Source organism: Podarcis muralis, chromosome 12 (genome assembly GCF_964188315.1).
Source record: "Podarcis muralis chromosome 12, rPodMur119.hap1.1, whole genome shotgun sequence".
In the NCBI taxonomy this organism is placed as follows: Eukaryota; Metazoa; Chordata; class Lepidosauria; order Squamata; family Lacertidae; genus Podarcis; species Podarcis muralis.
Window position 1 is genome coordinate 27,511,693 of NC_135666.1, and position 24,980 is coordinate 27,536,672.

Below are 24,980 nucleotides of genomic sequence, written 5' to 3' on the forward strand. Positions count from 1 at the left end.
AGTGGGGTGGGTGTGGGTGGGTGAGGTTTTTTTTTTTTTTTGTTATTGTTAATAGTTCGTGAAAAATGCCTAAGGAAAATGTGTCCCTAATCCTATTAGCTGACTTAATATAGAATTATTAAAAGCCTTGATATACAGGATTTAACACAATCTTTCTAGCAGGGTGTGATGTAATCTATTTTTGTTCCTCAGCTAGCAGATGGCTTACCTTTAAGTAATTTCCAATATGTTAGGAGATCAAAAGCCATCCTCTCGCCACCGAGGCAGTAATCGCTCCTCTCTGCTGGGGGTTGCTTGGTACTGTGGTGGGGATATGCAAAGGCTGCTGGCATTTCCAAACATAGAAGGCCGACATTTCTTCCGACTTTGAAGTTAATAATCCTTCAGAAGTTGAAAAACTGTGGGATTTTCAAAACGCTTTTAATGTTCTATATGCCATGCGCTAAAAGTAAATATCTGCAAGTAATCACTGAAGGCTGGCACATGGAATTATTTTACAGCACCAACCACTGTAGCCTAATGTGCTCTGTGACAGAGTAAATTGTGTTTGTTTTTTCACATTGATCGTGTTTTTAGGGAAGGAGGAAGACTCCAATCACGTTGTGTAATAAAGTGCCAAGGGTACTGTGTAGGCATACAGTCTCCACTGCAGTGTGAGCAAACTTTCTTTCAAGGAAACCTCAACAAACCTCTTTTGATACACCTTACAGCAGGGTTTTCCAAACTTGGGTCTCTAGCTGTTTTTGGACTACAGTTCTCATCACCCCTGCTGGCAAGGGATGGTGGGAATTGTTGTCCAAAAGCAGCTGGAGACCCAAGTTTGGGAAACCCTACCTTAGAATATGAAGAAGACTGAATATGCCTTGTGGGGATATAAATTGCACATTGCCACTTCCTTAGAGACAGGCAAGGGGAATATTTCTGTATTGATTCCAGGAGGCCTCTCAGCCACTTGTAAAACTGTGGCTATCTGCTTTTCTTAAACCAATTTGAAAAGCTAGTTAGTATTCAGCCAATAGTGGTAGACTTGTTACTTCTGCTCAGTGGTAAAGCACATGCAGAAGTTCAACAACTCAATCCCTGGTGTCTCCAGCTAAAAGCAGCAGGTGATGGGAGAAGACTTTCCTGAGACCCTGGAGAGCTGTTGCCAGTCAGAGTATACAATACTGGCTACATAAACAAATGGCTTGACTCCTGAGTCTTCTGCTTTTTCGTAAACCATATCCATAATGTGAATCTTGGGGATATGTGATTTTCATACTGGAATTGGACAATACAGAAGTCTTGTTTTGCCATCCCTTTTCAATCCAACATTTACAAGTAAGATCCTCAGCAAATTTTGAAGGAGTTCTCCGGCCAGGCAGCCATGCCCTTCCCAGGATGCACCTTTCCATTTATCTCCCTCAATGATCAGTAAGTATTTAATGCCCACTGAGCGTACTCAGTCCTCACTGTGCTGTTTTCCCCCTTAAGTAATCTTTCTGAAATAGGTTGTGCTGGAGAGAACTACTAGTATGGAAATGCCTTTGCAAGTAAGCTTAATTAGGGCCCCATCTGCAGTGCACGTTTAAAGCGGTGTCGTGGCACTTTAAATAGTTATGGCCTCCTCCAAAGAATCCTAGGAACTATAGCTTCTTAAGGGTGCACAGTTAGGAGCCCCCTATTCCCCTCACAGAGCTATAGCTCTCAAGCGTGGTTTAACAGTCAATCCCTCTTTCCAGGAAAGCCTGGGAAATACAGCTCTGAAAGGGGAATAGGAGTCTCCTATCAACTCTCAGCATCCTTCCCAGAATTCTTCAGCAGAGCCCTGATTGTGTAAAATGGCCTTATAATGCAGATAGGTCCTAAGAGAGAAGTTGCCATAGTACAGGTCAAAGACTGTGTGTGCTTCTTATTTGCAGCAAAGGAGCTTCTGCACGGCGCAAAGTAGTCCAAGTTAGCCCACTGATGATCTGTCTGGAGCAATAATTTCGTGGAGCAGATATTCATCAGATGTGTATAAAAAAAATGAGAACTGAATGGTAGATCTGCAAATAGCCCTAGGCAGCAGCCACACATTGGTCACAACATGAGGAAAAATATGCAGGAAAAAGTACAGTAAGATGGTGCACTTTCTCAAGGCCTCTTTTAGCTGAGTGAAAACAATAGCTTGTTTGATGAACATTTGAGTGAAAATTCAATTGGTCCTAGACAGTCACCCCTCCTGCCACCTAGCATGTGGGCTGTTTCTAGTTCTTAATCACTACCCAATTGCACAGACTGAGATTAAATTAAAAAAAAAGAAAGAAAAAAGGTTGCACCTTTCAGATTATCTGGTTTATTGTGGCAAGACAGCTGTGTGTTTTGCCTGGAGCCATTCAACAATGTCATCTCAGTAGCCCATTTGTGGTCAGAGAAATTGGAGAAAAACATTTCAATGTACTTCTCCAAGGATCAGAGAAATTCTCCAAGTGTTTTTCAGGGGGTAGTTGTCACAATTAGCAAAGGCGGTAAAATAGTTTCTTTCTCTTTCTTTCTTTCTTTCTTTCTTTCTTTCTTTCTTTCTTTCTCCCCCCCCCCCCCAAGTAATTTTGTTTGGCTTTGCTGCTGCAATGCTGATGTTAAGCGGCAGTGGCAAAAACTATGCTGGCAGCCTGGCCACCAATTTGCATCTACAATTCCCCAGACCAAGCATTTCAGGGCATTGTTTAATAAAATGTCAGCAATCATACTTCTTCTTTTCTTTTTTTAAGTGTAGAATATTCAGGAAAAAAATATGGCCTTCTTTTTCGAAGGGAGATGAGAAAAGGGGAAACCTCAGAAATTTTCTCAGAAAAAAAAAAGCCTTACAAGAAATTTCAGCTGAACACTAGAAAGGACATAAAAATAATGGGAATGCAAAATAAAAATGTGGTCTCAGTAGCTGGTATTGAAAGGAAATAAGCCTAGAGCACATAATATGTAATGAAGAAGTAGCTTACCTGGCCTGATTTTTGAGATTCCTGCAAGTGACCTTTCATATATAATATGGAAGAACAGGACAATGCTAAATTTACACACAAGCCATCCATCCCATCCAAAGACATCTGGACTTGAAGGACTTGTCAGAATGAATATGAGATGAATCCTGTGTGTCTGTATATATAGAAAAAAGCATAGCACAGCAGTGACTGCACAGCACTTTCTGTATTCCTACTGTGTACAAGGCAAAGATTTTTCAGTTCATACATCATTTACAACTTGCTACAGGGATTCCACAAAGCCGGTACATACCCTTTACACAAAGAAAAGAAAAGAAAGATTCCGGAAAGAAAAGATTCTGAAAGTATGTCTGCTGAATAGGCAGTGAGTGTCAGGGGGTACCTAATGAAATGCAATGCTTGCCAAGAAACGAAATAAATAAGTAAACAATAGTGGCATTTCCACATGCTACTACATGTCCAAAAGATTTCTGCTGAAATTACTTGAAGAAAATATTTATTCCCTCACCAATCAGTGGTATCATTAGCCAGAGGGAGGAAGAGACATTGAAGGATAGATACCTCGTTTCCCACACTCCATCTCCTGATAAATAAGATCCTGTGTGTACCATTTGACCCACACCATTCAAATTGTTATTGGGAAGACACATGTCTAGACATGCTGTAACAAACATTTGATAGCTGTTCTTGGCATCGCTAGTGTTCCTTTTCTGTAAAATGGGACCAATGATGTATATGCAATTAGAGCTCCTATTTTATTTATTTACTTATGACATTTTTGGCCCTTAGGGTCTGAATGTTTTTGTCTGAGGAGATTCTGAGGAGAAGAGATTCAGAGAGAAAAGCAAGACTTGAGGGACTTCTGTGAGCAGAAGTTTTGAGCAAGTCAGAACAGAAAATATCCCCTTCTAAGTTTCTTCCAAAGCTCCCAACTTCCCCTTAGCACAGAAAGAGACCATACATTTGGTAAATTAAAAACAGTTTACTTACAAATTCATGTACTTTTCCATACAATAGCAAAATTGGTAAATGTTTCTAAATTATTTGCACAGAAACACAAAGATGGCTTGCTAAAGCCACACAGTCTGGGCTTGGAGCAAGCAGCCCAGACATATTTACTAGTTGGTTACATGGTGGAAAAGAGCGAGAATAAAGAATTTGGGAACCCTCCCAATGTGACCTAGCTAAGCCAGGGAGAACAGTTTACTCTATGGTCTTAGCCCCTTCATGGAGTAAATAGAGTTAAGCACATTAGTTATATGAGGCTGGCTTATCCCACACAAAACAGGGTGCTCATGTAAAATTAGTAGGTTTCCCCCCAAAAAATGGGACATTTTGAGAACTGGATCCAGCTATGCTCATCCACATGTTTCAGCTCATCCACTCAGGTAGTCAGAGAGTAAAAGCCAGGAGATTTATCAAGGCTCTGGTGGACCACCATGCATGGCTGGAATGTTACATTCTGCTTAGTGGGTCACAAGTTGCATAGGTTTGAGTTCCTACACAGTGAACTGTTAGAAAAGGGGAAGAGGGCTTGTCAAACTTAAGTGTTTAAGAAAGAACTTGGGGAGGGGGCTTGGAGGTTCTTCAAAACCACAATGAGAGTTATAGATTCTTATTTGGAACATAAGCATAAGGAAAGAATTCTGTAGAAAGATTGTAGTGCTTCAAAACTAACAATTGGTTGTGCTACTCCTGTTCTTAATAAAACACATGGATAACTGAAACTGATTTGGCATGCCCCCTGACTACCTATAGTATTTTTCTGGGCACCACTTCTTAAAGACTTACTTCCCCCACCCCACCCCAACTTCAGGGAATTGCAATTTACTACAACTGGAGAGTTGGAGACTGTAGTCATAAGCAAGTTAATAAGTATTACAGTCTGGGTTCAAATGCGTCATGTATAAAATGCCTTCTTTATTTGACAGGACTCCACAGGAATCTCTATATGGTGAACCTTAAACTGAAAACACAACTGTAACTTCATCTGGGCCTGTGTCTGTTTGCACTATAATCTTATGCCTGTTTCAGAATTATTTAACCATCATGGTTCTCAGTTGTCATGATCCTGAACCCTAGAATTATGATTCTGTATAGGAGCAGAGCTGGGGAAGTTGTGGCTCTCCAGATGTTGTTAAACTTGAATGCCTAACAGGCCCAGCCAGCCAAGGCCGATGGTCAAGGATGATGGGAGCTGTAGTCCAGCAACATTTGTGGGGCAAGAGGTTCATGATTTGTTTATCAATGAAACTGAATCACAGTTTTTACATGAGTTCTGTGGAAGTAAAATCAGCAACCTCTTTGGCTCTAGCTCAGGGACAATGGACCAGGCCAGTGGCAGCTGATCCATTACAGCAAATAGGGCACTGTCCCATCAACTTCAATCTGTCCTCAACCAGTACCACCCATCCAATTCAGGAGGTGGCACTGCCTGTTAGCTTCTTACTCTGAAGTCTCAGTGTTGCCCTTATAGAACTCAAAGCATTGTAGTGGAGATTAAATGAGGAGTGGGAGAAAAAGGAGGTATATAAATGCAATAAATAAATAAGATGGGGGCAAATCTAAAATTAGTTGACACTGTTTATCATTGGCTCTGGTTCCACCTCCTGTCTGGGCCCCTAGCTTTCTGCTGCAACAGTCTCAATGAGCACTAGCAGCTACTGGACCACACCAAGGCAAGACAGTAGCCCTTGGAATGTGATTCTGCTGCTGACACACTTCTTTTAAAATGTCCAGCTTTTACAAAGTGTGTTTGTAACCATTATCAATGTGGCCATAAGACAATATGTGTTTTGAAGGGTTCAGGAATTACAAAGTAAACAATAAAAATGCTTTTCTGCAGTAACTATGGTTTCCTTTAGTATTATTATCTTAGACAATCTCTCAATTTTAAAGGAGTAGGAATTGCAAATAAAGGCTTGGAAATTCTAAATCTCCCTGAACAGTGCTGTTATACATTCATGGTTTTTTTTTTTTAAAAAAAATATGGATTGTTCATATTTTAGGAGCTGTTCTGCCCTTAACAAGCAGAAAATTTATTGTGGATGGAATTTGCCCATTTATTGTGTGAAGACAAAAGTGTTTGTATGAATAAACTTTAATCAATTCTGCCTTCACTTTCAGAAATATTTGTAGGCCAGGCATCAAAGAGTGACAGCAACTATGCTTTCAAATGAGAGAAAGCGAAACAGGGTAATACGGGTAAGTTATTTTATAAAAATATAACAGGGTTTATTTCAATAGTTTCCTTTCATGATCTACAATAAGAGCTACATAAGATATGTGTCTTGCAAACTCTTTCATTACACTTGGAAACTATGAAAGGAAATGCCTGAAATCAGTAATCTTCTGATGGAGAACCATTAGCACTCAAAACACTGTGTAGCCCATTGCATACTTGCCAATAAAAGCTTTGCTGCATCCAAACACTTTTTATTGTGTGGAAACCTTCCCTCATTACAAGAATGGGTCTTAGCCATCCGGACTAATTACAGTGGTACCTCGGGTTACATACACTTTAGATTGCATACGCTTCAGGTTACAGACTCTGCTAACCCAGAAATAGTACCTCAGGTTAAGAACTTTGCTTCAGGATGAGAACAGAAATTGTGCTCCAGTGGTGCGGCAGCAGCAGGAGGCCCCATTAGCTAAAGCGGTGCTTCAGGTTAAGAACAGTTTCAGGTTAAGAACAGACCTCTGGAACGAATTAAGTACTTAACCCAAGGTACCACTGTAGAAAAGGGACGCGGGTGGCGCTGTGGGTAAAAGCCTCAGCGCCTAGGGCTTGCCGATCGAAAGGTCGGCGGTTCGAATCCCCGCGGCGGGGTGTGCTCCCGTCGTTCGGTCCCAGCGCCTGCCAACCTAGCAGTTCGCAAGCACCTCCAGGTGCAAGTAGATAAATAGGGACCGCTTACTAGCGGGAAGGTAAACGGCGTTTCCGTGTGCGGCTCTGGCTCACCAGATGCAGCTTTGTCACGCTGACCACGTGACCCGGAAGTGTCTCCGGACAGCGCTGGCCCCCGGCCTATAGAGTGAGATGGGCGCACAACCCCAGAGTCTGTCAAGACTGGCCCGTACGGGCAGGGGTACCTTTACCTTTACCTTTTACCACTGTAGAAGGCTCTCTAATCTGAACTCTCATGTGAATTTAAACATTCTGGCACCTAGGTAAGAGGAGTCTACTAAAGGAGGAACATTTTGTAAAAAAACAACACACAAGTCGGATAACAATATTTAAATACGTGAGATGCAGAAAAAAGGCTGGGCAGGCAGTTGGGCAGGGCTGGTCCTTCTATGAGGTGATCTTCAGGCAATGGATAGTGAGAAATGAACAGATTGTGCACCTCTCCCACCAACTCACTGCCTATAGGCCTGGCCATCCCCCATCACAATTAACTGGTCACCCACCCACTGCCACCACTAGCCAGTGGCTGGCACTGCTGTCTGCCACTCTTTCCTTGCTTCTTCCACCTCCATGCCTACCTACCCATCCAACCGCTTCCACAGACTGTCACTGTGCAGGGGCTCCTGGCCTTGCTCTGAGAAAGACGTTCTTTCTCAGAGCAAGGCATTGTGGGTGAGGTTATCCGACAAGTGCTTATGCCACCACTGATTTGCAGAGTGTTAAAATGCACAGCTTTAAAATAGAGTTTAGCATTTCCTTGCATTTTGAAGCTTAAAGAATTTTTAAATTATATATTTAAGCTGCATTTTTAAAGCTGTGGCAGCACAGGCACTCTTTGCCTCATTCAATGAGCTCTTCATCAGACTGAGACCAGGAGTGAGTTTCATTAACATGTCTCCGCAGCCAGCTGAGCAAACGGAGAAGCGGAGAGCAGGCAAAGGAAGAGAAGAACATTGAGTAGGCAAGCAGGTTGAAAGGAGGCAACAGAAGGTGGGAGGGAGGAGGAAAAGGTGGGGTGGAGGCAGCAGAGAAGGGATGGAGGTGGCTGGGTCAATCTCAGGTAGCAGAATGTCTTGTAGCAGCCCTGCGGTGGTTGGACCTTTGGACAACAAAGTAGTCCTGACTTTGCTGAAGGAGAAAAGGGAGATTGCAGAGAAAGTGAATGAATTATTTACAGATGTCTTCACAGAGGAAGATGCAGGGCAGATCTTTGTACTGGCACTGACTTTCTCAGGAAAAGAGAAACTGACGCAAATGGTTGTGGCAAGGGACAAAGCTGTAGGCCTTACTGACAAATCAAAAATGAATAAATCACCAGGTCCTGATGACACCCACCCAAGAGCTCAAGCACAAAACTGATGATTTAAAAAATGCAACTTGTCTGTAATATCAACTTCCATATCTGAGGAGTGGAAAGGGGCGAATGTAACACCATTTTTAAATAAGGGATTCAAATGAGATTCCAGAAATTATATGACAGTTAGCTTAACACATGTTCTAGGGAAACTAGTGGAAAATATTATTAATGGTAGAATTCTCCTTGTCACAATGCTGTATTAGACAAATTCCTGGAAGATAGGGATTATTAGTGGCACTAGTCATTATGGCTATACATTACCTCCAGGATCAGAGGCAATATGCATCTGAGTACTGACTGACTGGGGCAACAACAGTGAGGCGAAGGATATTGCCCTCATATCCTGATTACAGCCTTCTTGTAGGCATCTGGTTGTCCACTATAAGAAGAGGATGCTGGACTAGATAGGTTTTTGGTCTGATCCAGTATGGCTGTTCTTAAGTACTTAACATCTGGAGGACAGGCTACCACCAATAGCTAGTGTCCTCTATTTGGCTTGATAGGTCACAAACAGTGAAAGCCTAAAAGGCAGTCCTTTCCATGTTTCACCTAAACTGAAGGCAAACTGTGACATCGATTACCTTCATGCAAATCTTGTGCAGACCAAATATTCAAGCAATATTGTGCAGTCATCAGTCATCTCCAATATGGTGATCACTGATCAATGAGCTATCCGATCCTGCTTTAGCCATTGTGATCTCTTGCCAGGATGCCCAACACATACTGCTTACAGCATAAGGCTCCTGCAAGTCACTGATAAACCCAATTAGAGGTTTATTGTATGAGTGTACCTCTTGTTGTTTAGTCCGCAAAACATAAAACTGTAGCCAGGGTACATTTGTGGGAGCTCAATCTGGTGAAATCTGGTGAGAGAACAGGAGGTTATTGTAAAGCTTACAGCCTCACCTTTTGTGTTCTTGAGTAAAGAAGCAGCATGAGGAAGATAAATGGGAGCTTTAGAGACAAGTTAACTGCATGGTATCAGGTCTGTGTGATTTTATGCTGCCATTTCCTCAGGTTGTTGGTATCAGGTTTGCTAATCGGTGATAATTAAGTATTCTCAATGAATTATTGAAAACTCTAAGAAGATATCGTAATATCCACTTAGAATCATACTGCAGGATATCCTCATCTAGGAGTTCCAAGCTTTAGTTACTAATAGAATCAGAAGATCCCTAAAACTGAACTATTTATTTTACATGCTTTGGTTCAGTACTACTATGATATTTTAAAGTACCTATTTTAAACTTTTTTTAAATTGATCATTTCATTTTTTTGTAAACCGCTTAGAGGTTTCCTTACAATCAAGCGATATGTAAATTTCGTTATGATTTCACTCTTACTGTCTAGGGCTTTGCAGTAGGAGTTGGGAACTTTTGGTCCTCCAGGTGTTGAATTACCAATCCCTTCAGCTCCAGCAAGCATGGCCAACAGCCTGGGAAGAGGGGAGTTGTAGTTCAGAAACATCTGGAGGGCCAAAGGTTCCCATACCTGCTTTATGGGGGTCTCATGCAGTGGTCTTTCCCATCACCTGCTCCCTGATGCTTTTAACTGCAGGTGCCAGGTATTGAAAGTGGGACTTTCTGCATGTGAAGCATGTGAAGCATGAGTTCTGCCAATGAGCTATAGTGCTTATCCAGTATATCATTGTCCTGGAAAGCAAACCTAGACATTTACTGCATTACCTGCAACTACTTTCTTGATATTAACTCACTACTACTACTACTACTACTACTACTACTACTACTAGTGTTGTTTTTTTATAGCAGTTTAAATTTGGAAAGTGCATTTTGATCTTTATCTAATTCATCACCATGTGAGAAGGTTCTGTATTATTAACTACAAGCTGGGACTCATGAAAATTTCATGGGTGAACAGGGAAAGCTGGGAATTGACTTCAGAGGATGTGTGTCTAAACTTCCCTCAAGCTATGCAGTGTGTCACAGATGCCCTCGGAGATACCAGGCTACCAGAGTCCTTCTGCAACAAACAAACAAAGGGGGGGGGGGAGATGGGCAAAGTTCAAGGCACCACATATTTTACAACCATTCAGAATTAAAGGAAACTGGTGCAGCTGCAATATGGCACCCTGGAACTCGCAAGCTTTTGCATCCATCTGTGCATGGAAGAGGCCAGGAATTTATTTATAGAATCAGAGCTGGAAGGTGTCTCCAAGGTCAACTAGTCCAAACCACTGCTGATGGATGAAACCCACCAACAAAGCCACCCAGTCACCACTTAAAACCTGTAGGGAAGAATTCGATATAGCACTAAAGTCCCTTAGCAGTGTACTAGATGTGAAGGAAATCAGCCCTGAGTGCTCAGTGAAAGGACAGATCCTGAAGCTGAAGCTCCAATACTTTGGCCACCTCATGAGAACAGGAGACTCCTTGGAAAAGATCCTGATGTTGGGAAAGATGGAGGACACAAGGAAAAGGGGACAACAGAGCACAAGATGGTTGGACAGTGTTGTCGAAGCTACCAACATGAGTTTGACCAAACTGCAGGAGGCAGTGGAAGACAGGGGTGCCTGGCGTGCTCTGGTACACAGGGTCACAAAGAGTCAGACACGACTAAACGACTAAACAGCAACAGATGTGCTAGCAGAATGGCTTGCACGAAAAATGGTTGCTTTCCATATGAACCTACCTGGACCCTGAGATCATCCTCTGAGGTCCTTCTTTGTGGGCTTCATCCAGAGGGTAGCAACATTAGAACAGGCTTTTTCTGCAATGGCTCCTTGTTTGTGGAATGCTCTCCCCAGGAAGGTTCAGCTGGTCCCTTCACTATACCCCTTTAGGCACCTGGCAAAAATGTTTGTCTTCAGCTAAGCCTTTGGCTAATTATCTGATGCCCTTTTAAATGTATTGTGTGGGGGAGGATTTTTGGTTTGGTTTGTTCTTATTTTTATTAGGTATTTTGTGTTTTTATATTGTAATTTTATGTTGTGAACTGCCTTGAGATCTATGGATGTAGGGCAGAATACAAATTTAATAAATTAATAAAATAAAAATAATAAGTGTGTGTGTACACATGCACTCATACACAAAAATGAATGGAGAATATTTTTCTCTGTATTTCAGTCAGTTTGTATAATTGGATATGGGCAGCATGTAATTAATTTGCAACATTTGCATACTGTCAGTACAAAAGGATATAGTTCCTTTATTTGAATTTGCTAGCAAAATATAGGATTGGCTTTAGAAGTGCAAAACTCATGGGGGAAAATAATCTGTTAATATTTCCGTAAATAATTTTCATGCCTTTCTTATATAATTATAAGGGGAAAGAAAGGGGGGGCTTATTCATTCCTTTAATGGAAAGGAGCCAGTCTCAAAAGCTGAATGAGCTTTTATTACTATTGTTCAGCAAAAGACAACAGATGCTGCAACTATCTTTTTTCATGCCAGACTCACAATTTAGATCCGGCAAGGGACTTCTATTGAAATTCTGGAGAGACCTCTGTTCTCAGCAGTGCTGCTGTGCTAAGATTAATATTGGAGTCCATTGGCAGGACAATTCACATTGATGCACTTGATGTGCTTTTCAAAAGCATTCGTTTTAATAAAGAAATACTTATTTTACATAGCTGAGTTAGCAAGTGGTAATTAAAGGTAATCATTCTATTCATTTAGGGTTCCCCCCTCCTCCTTATTCCCCACAACTGAATAATAGGACTGTTGTAAGGCAGAACATTGCCACTGCCCAACATTCTTTTGATAAAGCAACGAAGATTTAAGAAAATTCTGTGATGAAAACAAAGTTGCACTAATTCCAATCTTTCCTTTGCAGCTGTGGTCCAAATTACAGAAGTTTTCCACATACTTAAGATTGAGTCTAATTCACAGCGGGAAAGTTTACCAGTGGCATCTGAAAAATGTGTGATTTTTCTTTCAACATGGTGATTTGTATGACTGTAATTATGATGACTGTGGTCTTTGGGCAAAATACTACCTTTATTGTTACCTGCACGTACTTGCTTGCTCTGTGCACACTCTTGCAGGGCCTTTTGTTGACCAGAAATGCAGAACTGAGGAGCCTTCAACAATATTCAGAGTAGTGTTTTATACAAATGGGCTCTAGAAATTTTCCACCAGAGTAACTGGAGGAACAATTTCACTGAATTTCTTCAAGAGTGAGGGGCAGAGAAATTCTCCAAGTTTGGAGAGGATGGACTCACCATTAGCAGCTGAACTCATTTTCTCTCCTGCCTCCGCCCCCCATGTTTCAGCAGCAACAGTAACTGTGTTGGCAGTCTAGCCCACCATTTTGAATGCCCCAGACCCAACATCATTCCAGGGCACTTGGGAGGCAAGGCAGAGAGAATGGCAGATGACACCAAAAAATGTGGAGTCATTCCCTCTTTGTGAGGAACTCTGGGAATTGTAACTCTGTGAAGAGAATGGAGTCTCCAAACACCTAAAGGGTGTTATCAGCATCCTTAACAAGCTAAATTTGCCAGGATTCTTTTGGAGAAGCCAAGACTGCTTAAAGTGGTATGATACTGATTTAAATGTATAGTGCAGATGGGGCCTAAGTAAGTGCATGGAAGTGGATAGAGTCATGCACTAGAGCAGGCATAGGCAAACTCGGCCCTCCAGATGTTTTTGGACTACAACTCCCATCATCCCTACCTAACAGGACCAGTGGTCAGGGATGATGGGAACTGTAGTCTCAAAACAACTGGAGGGCCGAGTTTGCCTATGCCTGCACTAGAGCGGAGGTGGGGGAACCTATTGCTCTCCAGATGTTGCTGTACTCCAACTCTAAGCATGACCTGACTACTGGCCCAGCTGGATGGTACTTGATGGGAACTGGAGTCCAACAGCATCTGCTTTAGGGGATACTTTCCCTGACATTTAGAGTCATATTTGAAATATGGTGCGGGTGTGAGACCTGTCTAAATATACCCAGTTGGGCATCGCTGTTCGAAAATGTATTCACACAAGCTGTGAAAAAAGAACTGTTCAGACATGCCAGAGGAAACTCCCCAGTGCTGTTAACAGTTCTATAGAATAAATTCAAGTTGCTACGTTGGAGGAAGCTTATGAAGTCTTTCAAGATGAGCCCGTCTTTTGCATCAACTCGCCAGTCAGTTCCTTTCATTATCATTCAAACCCGGAAGGATCATTAGCTGAACACTTACTGGTTCACCTTCACCCTATAAGATACCACTGAATGCTATAAAGAGACAGATAGGGAACAGCTTCTTGAAACTATATCCTTTATTGTCTTTAAGTCAAGGAAGACTCTTGAAAAGAAAAGATTTTTCTGGGATTATCTTGGGAAGCTATATTTTAAAAAGAAGAAGAAGCACACCTTACAGTCTCAGACATGTCGAGCGAGTCTCCAGCTAAGCTATTTTTCATTACATATTAGCAGACCAATGAAATATGTTCAAGGGAGATCACTCGCATTTCTTATCCATCTAAAAGAAGGTGTCACTTAAGTAAAAAAAAAAGATTCTGGAAAGTGTGAAGGGCTTATTCCTTCCTGCATTATGTTAGTAAAAATGAATACTCAAGTCAGATTTTCTTTTTGAAAATTAATATTAAAAAAATGGATGGAGTAAACATTTGATCACACTAACCAAAACTTACCATCTGAAGCCATACAGTCTGGAAACAGGTCTGCCATTTCTTTTATTGTTTGTGAGAGCTATGCTGTTGTCTTTTATCTTCCATAACTAGGGGCTAGTTTTCCTTTGTGTTCCCCCTGAAAAGAAAAAAAGATATTTATTTTGCTAGAATTGACCTAGAATAATGTAGGTGAAAGTGGGGGATGGAATCCTGCGCAGTACAGAATATTGCAGAAGGGAGAATTCTGGTCATCAGTAAATTCAATCCCTACAGCTATAGCAGAAAGAAGGGATACACAATGTGTTGCCCTCCAGATGTTTTTTTTTTACTACAACTCCCTTAATCCCTGGCCATTGGTCATGCTTGCTGGGGCTGATGGAAGCTGGATTCCAGCAACATCTGGAGGATGCCGTGTTGGCTACATTTTTCCCAAAACAACTCCAATCAATGTAACCCTTTATAATTATAATAAAAAATCATACTTATGATTTGCCAAAGAACTTGGAAGAATCCCACACCAATTTCAAATAAATACAGTTCTATTGTTCAGATCTAGCTTCTGACAGATAATAGCTCCTTTCCCCAACCTCAAAGTAGGAAGGGCAAAGTATTCAACCCTCTACTTTGTGCAAATTAGAATAGTTTCAATGAATTTATGAAGATAACTAAACTGCATGCACCCAACCACTTTGACTATAATTGCCCCTTCCCCCTTTTTTTTAAAAAGGTACCATAGAAAGAATTCTACAAAAAACCTCAAGACTCTCTGTGAACATTTTAATTGATGATTACAGCTACTGTTTAGGTTTCAGCCTGATGTGACCATGGACTAGTGGGCTCTACCAGATGGAAAGTAAACCCAACTGTTAAAAGATCTGTACCAGGTGACAAATTACTTTAGAGAGAAAGAGCTTTTGTGTTCAATAACCATTGTGGCATATAGGAAATGTGGGAAATATTTCATTTTTTCAGGTGCCTGCCCTGTTCAGTTTATTCTTCACAGTGGCTATTACAATCCATTATTAGCGATTTGAGCTCATCTTATGGAATGTGATTTCATTAAACCATTTGCTAGCAGAGATGGACTAATATCTCCATGACTCCAGAATCTTCTTCCTTCCTTCCTTTCTTTTACTTCCCTTCTCCAAAAACCCATGTGCAATGTTAGAAATACTACACATAATGTCCCCTTACCAAAATAATAATAATAAAAATAATAATTACAAATGCCCTCCCAATGGGACTTAACTCCAGGATACAGGACAGCAGTCTGAAACTATCCAAACCATTGCACATACATGGGAATGCTATTAATGCATACTTAATACATTAGGGGCAGAGCAAATTAGGATTTTGAAATGTTATTTTTTTATACTGAAGGTCAGATTAGAACTGACATGACATTAAGAGGCAAAAAAGATGGGTGAATAATCATTTGCCCTGACAACTCTCATCTTCCAATCCTTCAATTAAATGAATAGGAGCACTACCTTAAGCAAGTTTACACAGAAGCAAATCCCACCAAATTAAAAACAATTTACTCTCCTGTAGGTGTGCATTGGATTGTAGCCTGTGCAATCTTATACATGTCTACTCATAAGAAAGTCCCATTGACTTAAATGGGGCTTATTCTGGGGAAACGGGTATCCGATTGCAACCTAAGAGTCATCTCAATGCATTTATTTTGTGTTTAATTGAATAAGGTTATGATCATAAGCACAAATCACATGCTAAGGCAGCTCAGCCATTTCAGAAATTCCTTGTGTGAGTTCACAGCACATTCAGTAGTAAAAAGTGCTCTCCGCACCCCTGCCAGTACATCTTTGTGATCCCTGGTGGTCTGCACTACAAGAGTTCACCTGACCCGGTTTAGCCAACGACAGTACATATGATCACAGTTGGAGATGGTATGAAAAGGGTATGGAACAAGCTGTGAGTGGTGCTCCTCAATTAGAGTGCCTTGAAGGTCAAACACTTCAAAAAAAAAAATAAATGTTCCCCTTGTGTCTACAAAAGAGTAGGGCATGCACTCTAGATCTATTATCACCAAGAAGCCAGGGCTGTGTTTTTTTTCTAAATAAAAAAACCTATCACAATCCAATGAACTATGCTGTTGCATACATTGTTTTTGTGTGCTGCTGAAGGAATTTTGTATGCTCTGTTGCATGCATAGAGAATATCTATCCTGCAAGAGCTTTGTGCGCTAGAGATGGTTGCCATAACTACTACCATAGAAAGATGCATTGACAAATTCAGCCCTACAGTGTCTGTGGCTGGCACATTACCTTGTTGAATTATTCAATTAAATGTGATAATGAGAGCTCATTGACATCATTAAATACACAGGTGAATAAAGAATTCACTTTGAAGTACACTATTATCTGAAGCCAATTGTGAGTGAACAAGCAATACTTCTCACTACAGGGTACAGGTTTCGGAGAAGGAAACTGCCTATGCCTACAAAAAAAGAGGGAGGAGTGCTTATGAGGTTGCATTTGCTGTCATCAATTAAGAATATATCAGGTTTTAATTAGATTCTCTCTGTTTACTAAGCTTTCGTTATTGTCCATTTTGAAGAAATAGGAGAAACAACAGGAAATATTCTTGACAAGGTGCAAAAGCAAATCACATCTGCTATCAACTACTTGATTGCTATGTCTGGAAATATTCTATGGCAGCCTTCACCAACCTGGCGCCCTCCAGATGTTTTGGACTACAACTCCCGTTATCCCTGATAATTAACCATGGCGGGTATGGCTGATAGGAACTGTAGTCCAAAACATTTGTACTCCCAGTTGGTGAAGACTGTTCTGTCCTAGCAAAGAGAACCTGGCACAGTTTGCCCTTGGGCTCTGAATGTTGTTTCACCCTTCTACAACCATGAGCAATAATGCTTCAGAATTTGTGTTCACTCTCAGATATAGACAGAGATTTGGTAGAGAAGTTAATCATGTCAATGCAGACAATACTGAGCTAGATGGACTGATGGTCTGAATTATATCAGGCAGCTTCTGGTGCTCTTGCTACCTGGTCTTTTTAACTGGAGGTGTCAGTGTGATTGAACCTGGGATCACTGGCTCCATCTCCAGGGGACCCAGGCATCTACAATTATTTTGCTGTGGGTGCCCAGCCTCTGTCCCTGCCACAGAATTGATCTGCATCATAGGGCAATCCTAAAACCCAGTTATCAACCCTGAAGGAATCATCACCCAGCAGACAGGCTTGGTGATTCAGGACATGCACCCAATGTCTATGCCAAAACCTACTGATATCTGTAATCAACAAAGTTGTGGCCGTTAGATCCCATGCTATTTGTTTTGTCATTATTTCTCATTGACACACCCCATCTCCCAATGGCCTGGGCTCACTGCACCTGGTCCTGCGAAAATTCACACCAAAATGCTGATTAAATTTCACCAATACTTTTTAAAAAATATATAAACTAATAAGGAAATGTGGATAACTTAAGAGAGGAAAAATGAGATAAGCTGACGGAAACTCCCATCCCTAACTTCAACACAGGCCACAGAACCACAGAGCAGCAGGATAGCTTAGAGCAGGCATGGCCAAACTTGGCCCTCCATATGTTTTGAGACTACAACTCCCATCATCCCTAGCTAGCAGGACCAGTGGTCAGGGGTGATAGGAATTGTAGTCCCAAAACATCTGGAGGGCCAAGCTTGGCCATGTCTGGCTTAGACGGCACAGGTCAGTCTGTGTGGCATGCAGAACTCTATTCTTCAACATACTACTGCCTCTGTCTGCCTCACTCCCAGTACCTAACATCTGAGGCAGCTGCCTCAACTCTATCTGATGGTAGGGCTAGACAGTCCTGGAAAATAGATATATGGGCCTCGTTTGTATATGATAAACTAGAATAAACAATAATATTTTTTTATTTATACCCCGCCCTTCCCGGTTCAGAAAACCGGGCTCAGGGCAGCTAACAACAAATTTAAAATACTTAATTGTAGAAGCAGTATAAAATACAGTATAAAAATTAATAACAATAAAATTCAAAGTTCAGAAATCAATTTGGGGGACATCCATCTAATAAGCATTAGATAATCACCAGGGCTAGCTGGCTGAATTAGTCCTACATGTGAACAGACAGGTTGCTTTCTCTGGGAAGAGATGATTTGCCTCCTAGAGCAGTTTTTTATTGGAGAAAGCAAAGCCTCTCTGCTGCTTACTGTAAAGCTAGGTGAACTGGCTACTGAACAGGAGGGGGACTTAAGATATATGCACGGTGACTATAACCTGTGAATCAGTTCTAAATTCAGAGATGCAAATCAAATGCATGAGCTAATTTGGAACTGAAATAGGGAAGCGTTTGACTCAGTACAGAGTCTGGGCTATGCCATGCTTCAATAAAATGTGTCAATAAAAGGACACAAGCATCAATGTGCAGTAATTTATTTCTCCTTGAGAATCAAGTATGGTGTTTGGAATCCTGAATGAGTCACAGTTACTATCCACTTAGTTCTCCTCCAGGATTTTCACAGCTGTACAGCACCCCATGTACAGTGCTGAGCCTCGAGATTCAAACTATTTATATGTGTTTGTAGCTGGGGGGGGGGGGATAGTGCCATCTGTCGCTAATGTGACATTCTGAGTCCAAGGAGAGTAAAATTCAAGGTGTGAAATTTTAAGTTAGTGGAGAAGACTGTGTTGAAATTTCTATTTCAATGGATGGGTAGATAAATTAGATTTAGTTTAAACTGGTTCTGTTGAAACTGTTGCTGAAATAACCTACTTCCTCACTCACTATGCACCAGGATAGAGCATGCAATAATATGGAAACTACTGGGATGTCCCACTGTGCATACAGAAGGTTATAAGATAAAAGTGGCAAGAATTAACTAGAGTCTTCACATTCAATCTTCATTGGCACTTGCATTCTCAGACAGATGTTTTTATGCAGCTTGTGAGACTTAGATACAGATGTAAACATTTAGATGTTGTATGTAACATTTTTCTTTGTCATATATTATAGAAAAAACACTCATGATATTGGCTAGAGAGGTCCCAATGTACAGGAAGGAGCTGCTGTATTCTGAATTACTCTGCAAAAATATCTTAATTCTTTCCATAAAATCTGTGCTAAAGAAGCACTGCAGGTGGTTCTACCATGATGATTCTTTGTAGAACTAAAAGGAGGGGGGAGAGAGAGACTCTCTGTGTTTCAAAGTGCCTTGCCCCACTCTGTGGCTTAGGAACTCCAAGGGACCTTGCTGGATGGCCCATTGGAGCTAGATATAAAAGTTTTCTGGAGGGGATTGCTAGGCACTAGTTCCACAGGCTTTGGGGCTACTATGAGATGTAAAGATGCTGAATATTGTTAACTGGTCTTTTGGTAAGACTGATGCTCACTTTTTGATCTATTTTAAAGGAACTGTTAACGTTATACTGCAGCAATTTTATGTCTTCTATTACCCACACCTCCCTCAGATGGGGCATATGGAGAAGGACCATAGATGCAGAACGCAGGGTCTGGGTGGGTTCATGTGGGGAGAGAAGGTCCTTGAGGTTTTGATGTTCTGAGCTGCCCGAGGCTTTATAGGCAGAAAGCAGCACTTTGAATTGGATCCAGAAACTAACTGATAGCCAAGCCAGTTGTGCCAGAATTGGTGTTATGTGCTTAGGCTAAGTCTAGCCTAAGACCATCTTGCCCTAGTAAGCAAACAGTTTTCAAAGGCAGCCCCATGTGTAACACACTGCCATAATCTAACCTAGAGGTTACCAGAGTATAGACAACAGAAATAGGCTATTCCTGTCCAGGCAGCAGCTTATATGGGCCCCCAGTCAAAGCTTATGGAAGGCACTTTGCACTAATGAATTAACAAGATCCTCAATTGAAAGTAAACGGACCCAGAAGTAAGTGGACCCCCTCCAAAGCTATGCACTTGATGCTTCAGGGGGAGCGCAAGCCCATCCAGAACAGGTTATGTCCCAGTTTATCGGTTCTCATCCAGTCCATTATTGAGGCCAGACATTGGTCTAGTTCAGGGTTTCCCAAACTTGGGTCTCTAGCTGTTTTTATACTACAGTTCCCATCATCCCTGACCACTGGTCCTGCTAGTTAGGTATGATGAGAATTGTAGTCCAACAACAGCTGGAGACCTAAGTTTGGGAAACACTGGTCTAGTTAGTACATCCACTGCCACACCTGCAGATGTGAAAGAAAAACAGAGCTGTGTATCATCAGTATATTGCTGACAGCACACTTCAAAATACTGAATGACCTCACTCAGTGGTCTCATGGAGATAAAATTGAACCCTGTGGCACCCCACACCAAAGGTTCCACAGAGCCAAACATAACTTTCTGAACATGATCGTGTAGAACTGGAATTATTGCAAAGCAGTGGCATCTACTCAGACAGCTGCTCCAGCTGCTTCATGGTATTGAAAGCCACTGAAAGATCAAGGGGGGTGACACAAGGACACAATGCCCAGCTGTCTCTTCTGACAAAGGTCATCATACAGGGTAGCAAAGGCAGTTTCCATACCAAAATTGTACCTAAGTCGATCTAGAAAATCGGTTTCATCCAAGAGAGCCTGTCCCCATGCCTTTAATTTTAAAGATTGCCATGGCCTTGATGGCAAGACAACATTTAATAGAGTATGAAACTAATATCATATTAATTGCTCATTTCTTCAAGGTGCCATAGCATTTTTGTGTGTACAAGTCTCTGTTGTCCATATTGTAACTTTTGATGGTTAAATTGAATCACAACTGCTCCATTTGAGAAATACTGTGCAAAGCATTACATTTTGTTATTTGAAATTTCATATGTACTCCTGGACTTTGGCAAATCAAAGAGCTGAAGTTTATGCTGTGAGAGAATCACAGAATTGTGCATTGGAAGGGTCATCTAGTTCAACCCCCAGGAATCCTTTGCCCAAAGACATACACACACACTTAGACACCATTGTTGCAATGCTGAGTGAGCAACATTTCACTGAGGTTAATCTCAAAAGAATCTTGTGGTATTTTCACAACTGTGCTAAAGTCACCAATTCCATATAACTGCCCATTAAACATGCCTAACTGTGCACCTGAAGCTTAGAATTTACATTATGGATTTTGTTCTTAGAGGCAGCTGCAATCAGGCATATAATTTGCCAACAAATTGCAAACAGAGGGGCAGGGGCGGGGGCAAAGATCGAAGTGTTTTGTTTGTCTTTTAATTGTACCTCCACTCAGCGTTTCCAAACTGAGCCAGAGTAGATTTCTCCTTCTTTTGTAAGGGGTTAACATTTTCATTTCAACAGTGCTGAATACTTACAAGGAAAGTTTGAAATTTCCCAAGGGATGAAAATCCTGTTTTGCACAACCAGCTTTAATCAGACAAACCACACAACAGCCACCCTTCAGTGAGTGCAGTTTGCAACACCAAATGCAGCAAATGGCCTCCTTCCCCCAACTGCAAAAAAATCATTGTTTCAAAGAGCCTGAAGGAGTTAAACCAGCAGCTGAGGTACTAGCTCAGCCTTCATCAGCCTGGGGCATGGGATTACTGGGCTTTCCGTTGCCCTGTACTTGTCTGTATTAGCAGAGACTTTCAATTTAGAGAGTGACCTGATGTCAGACATTCTAATCCACCCAACAGGAACTGTCATGTCTACCTCACCTGGTTGAGCCTCGCTACATAAGCAGATTAGACAGCTGTCATGCACCAACTAGATAGCTCCTCAGACAGAAAGAAATGGCACACTAAACAAAGTCTGAAAGACGCTCACAGTGTATAAGTATTATGTATAGAGACACGCCTGGCCTTCGCTGGTTCGCTCACAAAGGGTGTCCAAATGGTTAAATTAGTTCTACAATAGACAGGAAGCTGAAAAGCAAAATATTCATTGTCCAAAACATCCTGTCTTTAAAAAAAAGCTGAAAATTTTGAATTTTTTGTCTCACATCTGAACAATATTGTGCAAACTGTCTCATTCATGCCATTTCAGCCAGTCTTTCAGCAGACCGTAGCCAGAACAGGATAAAACTGGACACATATATGAGAGTGGAGATTTGCCAAGGCAGCCAGCCAGGTTTTGAAATGGGACTGCAAACACACAGGGATGCAAGGGCTGCCCCTTGATACATTTCAACAGCAATCAAATTAGAGGAAATAGGCACTCCTAGCAATAGCCAGCAACATACCTATACTTGAAGAATTATAAACATTTTTACTGAAGCAAACTGTACAAGAAGCATGTATATAAACTGTTATCAATAGAAATAAATTCCAGCATATAAACAGAGGGGCAACATACAACTCCAGATACGTTTTAGTAGTTTTATGAGTGCTGGACAGCATACAGCAGTGCAGTGGTACATACTGCAAGACAGTATACAACAGCACCTCCAATCAGTGGTGTAGCGGAAGGGGAATTTGGGGGAATGTGCAGTGGGACATTTTTCACAGCAGCAGTGATGACATAATTCACTAGAGTGCCTGTGAAATTTATGGTCCCTCCTTATTCTGGCAAGCGAATAAAGTGATAATAAGTTTCAAAGCAAGTATGAGAATCCATTTGGTTTGCATTTCTTAAAATTCTCCTTTGGAGCAATACTATGACGGCTACGTAACAGCGGGTTTCTGGTTTTCAAAATTTACCACTACACCAGTGTCTCTAATCTTCATATAATCCATTCATCCAAGGTTTCTTTCTTTTCTACTGATCTGTAACTAGAGTCCTATCTAAAACCTCAAAAGGAAAAAGAGACGTCTGGGTAAATGGATGCTGAAACTGGTCCAGAGACTGTAAAACTGTAAGAAGAGTTTTGAGATCAGGAAATTCTAGATATCAATCTTTACTAATCAAAGAAAAAACTGAATATTCAAAAAAACCAAGCATATTTAGACCAATGAAACATGCAGTAGTAAACATGTAAGGAAGGAAACATTATAAAGAGGACTATATAAATGGCACCATTTCTCAGGCTCATGTATTCCTTCCTTCTCTTCCTCCTCCTCTCATGTGCTTAAATTTCCTCTGTCATTGTCAGGACTTGGCCACAGGCTGGACAAACCAGAAAGTGAGACTGAGGAACAAGCCATAAGTCAAGCCTGAAGAATAGCCTGTTAGCAAATTCACTTAAGTAACACATAGTTCAGAGAGAAAAGAAATCGTAATAGCACTTTATTGGGGAACCTGAACAGAGTGTATAATTTGAGGAGAAAGGAAAAGTGAGGTTTTGTCTTTCTTAGCGGGGAGACAGTCACCAAACCTACAGAGGAAAACTCCCTTAGTACTACGCAGCCAATCAGGGCACAAACTGCCTCAGCAAACACCACACCACTCTGCCTGGTTCCTAAATAACACCTCCACTCCCTTGCCCTCTTGGCTAGATAACTTAACACTAACAAAATTAACCCTTAAATTGCACATGGGATAATCTTGGCTATTACATTTCCAGCATAATCAAGGGTACAACAACACATCAGGAGTCAGGAAGACTATGTTATGCAAGCAAGACCCAACAGGAAAGGAAAGCCCTCTTATACTCATTCCTGCCAGGGAGAATCCAACGGCCAGCTTGAATGGATAGAGTCAGCCCGAGGTTACTTCACTCAGAAACTGTCATCTGCAGTTCAGTTCAGCACATTCAACAGCTACATACAGATCCCAAGTTGCTGCTGACGGTCACTTCCTATTAGTTTGTTTTTTTCAGATTGAGCAAAATATAGTTCGTGCTAACCCACAGTTTGTCTCAAAATCAAATTCAGAATCCCATTTCAAATTGTGAGATATGACAGGAAACCGATTTGACATTTATTTATTTATTTACTTACTTACTTACTTACTTACTTACTTACTTACTCCAATAAGTCTACTTTCTTGCAGCCACTTTGAAACAAAGAAGTGTTGACAAAAAGTTGCCTGACGGTAAGCAGGGAGACCCATGCATGTAGCTGGCACAGATCCACAGTGCTTGAAAAGTACTGTATAAAACTGTTGGAAACAGAAGCCAAACTTGACCATGACTAGGAATTACAAGACAGACAATCAGACAGATTTTGCGCAGGAAGTGGTTATGTGCAGGCAGCAGCAAAGCAGAGGAGTGTCCAAACGGTGGCACAGGAAGACAGTAAACATATTGGTAGGTTCAGATGCAGGGGAAAAACCTTCAGAAACCTATTATTTACTATGGGTCATTCCACATACCCAAACTAGTGTGGCGAGATGAGAGTTGAGCTGTTCCATATGCTGAAGCCTTTATGTGATTTCCCCCCTGCCCAGCTAAAAACTTATTTTATATTTAGTGTGCAACCACCAAGTGTTCAATGTTCGCCCTATATTAAAAGCACTCCACTAAATGCCAAGCCTTGTAGTGCCGAAAAGTTACTGATTTTCAAAATATTACAAATTTCCAAATATATACCTTATTTTCTTTGTCTGGAGCTAATAAGTAATGCGAGGCGAATGATTATATCTGTGCAGGGAAACTGCAGAATGAAATTTTCTCACTGAAGCAGTCAGTGAGTCTAGACAGCTGTGTGTTTGTTGTTTTTTCCCCCTCTGCTTGCAACAGAGGGTTTGTTGCCTCAAGGTCTGTGTTACTGGCTCAGTTAAGCATGCTCCAAAGCTTTTGGACCACTGTATATGTGCCGTAATCCCAAACAGGGAAACTTAATTACTGAGAACCGTGATCTGAATGGAAAAAGAAAACAACAGTAGGAAAACAGCCTACAGCAAAATTCATTACCTGTGGATTCGTTGTTAATGTCCTAGCAAACGTGTGCTGCTTAATATTTTATCTCCAGCTACTGCAGTTCTCTTTGCAAGCCCCAGAGAAAATGTGGCATTTTCCCATCAAACTTCCAATATTTTGCATCTAAAGAACAAAGGAATTAGGAACTCCATGGAAACTCATATTTTCTTGCTCTGACCTTTTGTGATAACTGATAACACAAGACTTGAGTTTTGGAGGTTACAATTTACAGCTGCCCTTTCCCATCTTTGAGAAGCACAAAGCAAATGATTTTTGTCTGTGCTGAGGTAAACAAATGCTACTTATGTAGGAAAGGCTTATTGATTTGGCAAGGCCTGGGCCTTTGTTCTGTTACCTGAGTCAAATGAAGGTTGAAGGATATCATCTATTCTGCCTTGTTTTTAATAAAAACAACCATTTTTTAATTAAGGCTGCAGCTTTAAAAGCTTATGCTAGGCTTCA

The 24,980-nt window shown here is 41.2% G+C and overlaps 1 long non-coding RNA gene across 1 annotated transcript; it reads right to left on the bottom strand.

Moving 5' to 3' along the window:
• Nucleotides 1–213: 213 nt before the first annotated feature.
• On the bottom strand, nucleotides 214–24,980 carry LOC114607424 (uncharacterized). Its single transcript, XR_003709144.2, has 4 exons — nucleotides 24,874–24,980; nucleotides 13,825–13,939; nucleotides 2,961–3,114; nucleotides 214–398 (listed from the first exon to the last, which is right to left on the bottom strand). It is a non-coding gene; the product is annotated as an uncharacterized LOC114607424 (long non-coding RNA).